Genomic DNA, 7,904 nt, shown 5'->3' on the forward strand with positions numbered 1-7,904 from the left:
ATATAAATAACTATAAGCGTAGATAGCTTAGGTACTCTTATCTAGTATAAGGTTATTATAGTAACTAGGTACCTAATTAATATTATCTTAGACTAGGGTAGCCTCTTTATAAGTAACTACTAGAGCACATTCTACTACTACTTAAGAATTATTTAAAAGTTAAGCATAGTATTCTACCTATAGACTAATAGGTAGACTAAGTACTAAAACTAGGAGCTAGAGGTATACTTATATATATATGTTAACTATAAATAATTAGACTAGGCCTTATACCTATATAAGGCAGCCTTTACCTATAATAGTAAAGTCTACTTAATAACTAAGTTCACTCTAATATACCTAGCCTATAGCTAGGTACCTAATCTCCCTAATAGTATACTAGATACTACACCCTAGATAGGGGGGGGACTAATAGGGCTACTATAGGGCACCTAATTAATAATAAAGAGGTTACTATAGACCCTAATATTATAGTACTAATAGACTCTAAGTAAGCTTAGTAGGTAGAGAGCTACCTCTACTAGCTAAGTAAAACATATAATAAGGCTAAGGAGTATATAGAGTATACCTAAGTACTCTAGGCTAAGTACGCTAACCGTTACTAATTAGATAAATAATTTAATATAGGAGAAAGAGTACTTCTTTTATTAAAGAATATCTATACTAAATAACTAATAAAGAAGTTAGACGCCTACTATCTAGGCCCTTTCCCTATTATCTAGTAATATAGTAGGCTAATATATAAATTAGACCTCCTACTAAGCATAGTAAGGATCTACCTAACATTCTATATCTCCCTACTAGAACCCTATTAGGGCCTAGTAGATGCTAAACCCTACCTTATTAAGATTAATAATGAGGGTAATAAGTACTAGGAAGTAGAAACTATTATTAACTATAAACTTACCCCTAGAGGGGTGTAGTACTATGTTAAGTAGGTAGGCTATAGGAATAAATTTAATAAATAGATGTATAAGGACGGCCTAGATAACTACTAAGAAATAATAGACGCATATAAGTCTACCTATAACATTTTAAAAAACCTAGCTAAACATAAGTAGATAGCCTCTAAAGGGGTAACTAATAGGCTAGCCCTAGTAGGCCCTATAAAGTAAGGATAAGGACGACCCCTAGGGTCTAGAAATAAACCTAAAGGAGTTATAGCGGTAGTAGGGGGCCCTCTTAGGGCCCTAATAGGCCCTAATAACACCCTATAGAAATAGAGAGATAACTTAAGTAGTAGCTTAGGTAATAATATAGATATATTAAGTTAAATAGGAGTATAGGAAGGATTATAGGGAGTAATAGGTAAGAATAAGCGCTAGATAGGAATAAGCATATCTTAGAAACTATCCTATAGACTTAGCCTAATATAAGTAGACTACCTCTACTAACTATACCTATAAAAGACCTTAATTACTATAAGGATATTAAAAAGGACCTAATAACTCTACTAACTAGAACCTATATAGGAACTAGGGATAATAGGAATACCTAACTAGCGTAAATAGATCCTATAGAAGAAAAAGCCTAGCTTAGCTACTATAATAAAGGTGTTATAATAGGTAGGTATAATATATATACGTGATAGCTATAACTACTCTAACTCCTTATTTATAATAGTATTAGTAGGCTTATTAGGGCTAAAGAGGCTACTAGTATTCTACTATAGGTTAGCTAATAGGCACCTAAATAGGGGTATAAATAGTAATAACTTACCTTCTAATGCTCCTATATAGTATAGTAACTCTATCGCGATGGCTGTTAGACGCGATAGCTATTAGATGCTAGTAACGCGAGCATATTATAACTACGCCCTCGCGCGATTACTTAATAAGCTAAAGCTAATCTAAACCGGCTAAGCCGTATAAGCTAGTAGTACTAATAGATAATAAACACTACTAAGGATATATAGCCTACTTAATAGCTAACGAAACTCCGCGCGGTAATAAGAAGATTAATTTCTTATCTATTTTAATAACGTAACTAAAGTAGTAATTCACGTAGTAAAGAGAGAGTATAGTTCTCATTTCACTTCTTATATAAATACCTATAGAAGATAGAAGAGTATATAGTATCTTCTATATTTATAATAATTAAGAAGACTTTACTTAACTTCATCTTTTAACTACTTAACTTTAATTAAGTTCTTTTTAATTTTATATATATCTGACTAAGTAGATAGCCTCTAGGTAAAAGCCTATATATTAGCTACTTAATAATTCATAATAGATATAGAAGATTATTCTAGGTATTATCCCCATCCTACTTTTTTATCACCTAAGGGAGGTGTTAGAATACCTAAACTAGGTATACTATATATATAGCCTAAGCCTTATACATAACTATCTATTATTTAAGAAGGAAATTTAAGTTATCTTAGTAAGGTATATTAGTATTATCTAAAGACTAAAGAGCATTAAGTATATATTAATAATAGAAGTCTTTATAAGGCTATAGTATAGTATATAAATATTAAGGAGGCATCCTCTCCGTACCTACTTATAAGAAAGTAGAAGACTATTCTATGCGTAGATAGTATAGCTAAGAATTAAGCCCATATAACTAGTACTTAAGAGGAGTCTAGTAGTTAATAATAAATACCCTTACACGGAGGTACTAAATTACCTTATAAATTAGAGGAAGGAAGAGGATAGGTACTCCCCTTCTTATTATAATCTTTTTACTCCCTATTACCGGTTAAGCTTAATATATAAGTATAAGAGAAAGGTCTTTTTTATATGATATAATTTTAGGTTAAAGAAGCTTTTAGGTATATTCTACTAGAAGAAGCTAATAACTATTAATCTAAGATTACTCCTCTCATAAAGGGATAAACCTAGGATATTACTATTTACATAAAGATATAAATTAAGACTCTTAAATAAGTTATCCTTAACTTAGTAGAAAGAATTATAAGTCATTAAACCTTATTATATAAAGATACTATTAAGTTAATAAGTTCATAGTATTTAGAAGAGAATAGATCCTAGAAGAAGAAGAAATATATACTAAGAGTACCTAACCTACCTAAATTAATAAATAGCTAAAACCCTATATATAAGTATTAGTAGCTCCTTATAAATAATAAAATCTATAGTAATAAGGACTACTTTAAAAGAGGTACTACTATAGATACTAAGGAAGCCATTATAAGTTATATCCTCTCTAGGATATAGGGTAAGGTAGTATAGCATTTAGTACTATTTCTTTATACCTACATAAAGATAGATAATCTAGTCCTTAATACTAACTTATATTACTAGCTTAAGTAAGTATTTAAGAATCTATACTAGTGAAAGGATGTAAAGAAGAAGCTAAAGAACCTTTATTATAAAATTCCTATAGATCTTTAGAAGTTCTAGTTAGAGTTTATATACCTAGCTTTAGAAGCTAACCTTCTATATAAATAATAGAAAGAGGATTTTCACTCTTTATTAGATCCCCTACTATAAACTTATTTAGTAGGAATTAAATAAGATAACTCCATTTCATTTAAAGAATACCTTTAGAAGGTATACCCTATTATATAAAGTATAATTAAGTACTAAAATAGTTAAAACATATCTTTATCATCCTAGGAAGACTATATAAAGAAATAATAATAGGAATAAGTAGGTAAACCTACTCTTTTGATAGGTAGAAGTTTAAGAGAATAGCCTTTTTTAAGGTCATTATAGAGATCTACTTCTTATATAATAATGGAAAATCTAACATGTAAAGGAAAAGTAGAACTCTAAGGTAATATTAGACCCTACTATAAATGCGGAAAATTTAGACATCTTATCTAATAGTGCCTAGAAACTAAAGTAAAGATAGTTAATACTATAATAGAAGAAGAAGGAGAAGAGCGTATAATATTAGAACTATACTCTTCTTTATTAGAAAATAATAAGTCTTAGGGGAAGTCTCCTCCCTAAGATATAAGCTTAGAGCTCTATAAATTACTAATTTATAGGTGAACATTTATAACCTTATTAGAGGACACCTATTTACTATATAAACTATAATTATAGCTAGTAGTTATACTATATCTATTTATACCCTAGTTAATACTAGTATAAATAGATCTAGCTTTATCTATCTTTAACTCCTTCTATAACTTAGGGAATTAGGGATTAAGAAAAGAAAGATTACTAGTAGGAACCTTAAAGTCTCTAGGTTTAACTAACGTATAAATAAGTAACTTAATTTTATTTATTAATTATAATTCTATTTCTAATATTAGCTAGTTCTAATATATGCCTTTATACTAGATATTAGGTGCTATAATATTATTCTAGGCTACTAGTTCCTTATATATTATTATATTCTTCTAGATTACCGTAACTAATAACTTATTTAGTTAGATCCTCCGGACTAAATTTCTTTTTTAAATCTTTTAAACATTCTAAAATTATCTATATAGAGTAAAGTTTTATGGATAAACTAATTAATTTCTTTAATATACATCTCTAATAATATTAAAGTTAATAATTAAGAAACCTTTTTCACTTCTCTTATAGAAATTAACCTACCTATAAAAATACTAATAGAAGTAGTAGATCTTTATTCTATTATACTAGATGATATTAATAAAGCTAATAAAGATAAAGCCTTTAATAAATATATTAATAATTATTTACCCTTTAAGTATAAGAACTACCGTAATGTCTTTTTAAAATAAGAGTCTAACTAGCTACCACCTTCTTATATAGGAGTTAATCATTAAATTTCTCTTATACATAAGGATTCTCTATGCCTACTAATAAGTCCCCTCTATAGAATATCTCTAGAACAGCTTACTATAGTAAAGGAATACGTCTAAGAGAATTTAAAGAAAGGATTTATTACTAAGAGTTATATACCCTATACCTCTCTAGTATTAGTAATAAAAAAACCCGGAGGTGGTTAGTAAATTTATATTAACTACTAACGGTTAAATAATTAGATAAAGAAGGACTTATATCCTTTACCTCTTATCTTAGAACTCTTATAGAGAGTAGATAAAGGAAAGGTCTATACTAAACTAGATATTTAATAAGCTTTCTATTAAATCTAACTTTAAGAATAGTCTAAAGAATATACTACCTTCTATATAAGATATAGACTATTTAAATACCACGTTTTACCTTTTAGGCTAAGTAATAGGCCTACTACTTTCTAATATTTTATTAACTAAGTCCTCTTTAACTATTTAGATAATTTCATTATCACTTTTATAGATAATATTCTTATCATTTCTAAAAACCCATATAATTATACTTAATACGTTATTAAAGTTCTATAATAATTATATAAAGCGGGACTATAAGCTAATATAAAAAAGAGTAAGTTTTTAACTACTTATACGAAATTCTTAGGATATATCATCTCTACTAAGGGTATATTAATAGACCTATAAAAAATTAAACCTATTTATACCTAGTAATTACCTATAACCCTTTAATCCCTTTAGTCTTTCTTAGGATACTATAACTTCTATTAGAGATTCCTCTCTAACTACGGATGAATTAGCTAGCTACTAGAAAAACTATATTTAAAAGTAAAATAGTGATAACTTAGGCTAGTTAAGGAGGAATCTTTTAGAAACCTTAAGAAACTAATATATAGTGAATTACTATTAGTAAACTATAATCTAACTTTAGATACTTATATAGAAATAGATGTAAGTAATAGAGTAGTTATAGGAGTTCTATCATAATATTAAGATAATTATAAATAGAGACTAGTATTCTTTTATTCTAAGGTAATATTAGATACTAAACTCTACTATAGAATACCTAATAAAGAACTCCTAGCTATTATATAAGGACTAGAGGAATAGAAATCTATACTTATAGGCCTTTATAAACCTTTTCTTATAATTATAGACTATTAAGTATTAGAACACTTTACCTCTAAGCGCTAATTATCTATATAATAAGTAAGATAGGCCGAATAACTTACTAAGTACTAAGTTAGGTTTACCTACTAACTAGGAAAGGAAAATATTATTATAGATATTCTTATAAGAAAGTAAGAGTAACTTAAGACTTAAAAAGAAAAAGTAAAGGCTATATAAGAGTAGTGCCTTATTCCTATATCCTAGGTAGTCCTACTTATGATAATAGAACTAGAAGTTTCTCTACTAATAATTTTCATTAATGAACTCCTCTATGTAAATAGAGAAAATCTAGATCTTAAACTATAGAGAGAAATAGCTTACCTTTAACTAGAAAATATATAATATTAGAAGTTATAGAATGGATTACTTCTTTACTATGGTATATTAGTTATTCCTAACTAGGATAACCTTTACGTAAGAATAATTAAAGTAATGTATTCTACTTACATTACTACCTATCCTAGAATTAATAAAATAGAAAAGCTATTATAGTAATACTATTACTAGCCTAGCTAGACTTATATAATTAAGAGATATAGCTAAAACTACTATATTTACTACTAGAATTATGAATTTACTAATAAGACACCTAGCCTTCTATATCCCCTACTAATTCCTAATCATCCCTAGTAATACTTAGCTATAGATTTTAAGGAGATGCTATAAGACTAAAAGGGATTTAATTATATCCTTATTATTATAGACTAGTTATTCTAAAGAACCTTTAGTTTACCTTATATGAAGAAAATTAACGCTAAAGGAGTATCCTAACTTTTTTATAATTATATCTACCATATTTTTAGAAATCCTAAAAGTATACTATTAGATTAAGGTCCTTAGTTTATTTTAGCCTTTATATAGGAGTTATGTAAGTTAACTAGTATTAAATAACACTTTAATTTAGCTTATTACTCCTAGATAAATAGAATTACTAAAATAGTTAATTAGGTCCTTATATACTAATTATGACCCTTTATTAATTACTACTAAAATGACTAGTCTAATCTTCTACTATTAATAGATTTAGCTTAGGCTACCCTTCTATATAAGGCTATAGGTCTTATACTAGCTAAAATAGATCTTAGCTTCTTACTATATATGTATTATAACTAGACTACTCATATAATAATAACTACTTTACTAGAAGGTAGAGCATAGTCTATAGCTTAGTCTCTCTAAAAAAGAAGATAAGAGGCCTATAAGTATACCTATAAATTAATTTACTAAATTATAAGAAAAGAACTACTAGTAAGCTAATAAATACTATTATATACCTAACTTTAATATTAGAGACTTTATCTACATTAAGAAGACTAGCTAGATAACGGACCGGCTAAATCTAAAATTAGATACTCCTAATGAAGGACCATTTAAGATTACTAGAATAAAAGGATATTTATATGAATTAGATCTTCTAAAAAGCATGAAGGTTATAAACCTTTTCTATACTAATTACCTACGTAAAGTAGCTATAGACCTATTACTATAATAGAGATATACTAAGCTAGAACCTAAGATTATTAATAACTAGTAAGAATAGGAAGTTAACTTTATCTATATAAGTAAGGTTACTTACGGAATTTTAAGGTATTAGGTCTAATAGGTAGGATATAATTAAGATAATAAGTAGTATATAGTAAGTTCTTTTATTAGGGCCCCCTAAAAAGTAGAGGACTTCTATACTACTAATCCTTCCACCCCTAGACTACTAAAGAACCTAGAAAAATAGAAAAGAGGCTTCCTCTAATAAGAATTATAGGAAGAAATATAATCTAATAACTAGCCTACCTATACTCTAGTAAAGAGAATCCTCTAACACTATAGTAAATAACCCTTATCCGTATAAACTAATTTATCCTTATCTATCCTATATTCCTAATTTAATTTTATTCCTTATCCTTTATACCTCTACTCCTCTTCCTCTTCTTTAGTAGGAACTAGTACTAACTTCTTAAGTTTAGGCCTTATTAGACCTTTAATAGAGTCCTAGAGGAAGTTATTAACCTAGTTATCTATTATATAGTGAAGAGTAAGGTAC

The sequence above is a fragment of the Phyllosticta citriasiana genome (assembly GCF_038021145.1).
Source record: "Phyllosticta citriasiana strain CBS 120426 chromosome Unknown IWZ02scaffold_4, whole genome shotgun sequence".
NCBI lineage: Eukaryota > Fungi > Ascomycota > Dothideomycetes > Botryosphaeriales > Phyllostictaceae > Phyllosticta > Phyllosticta citriasiana.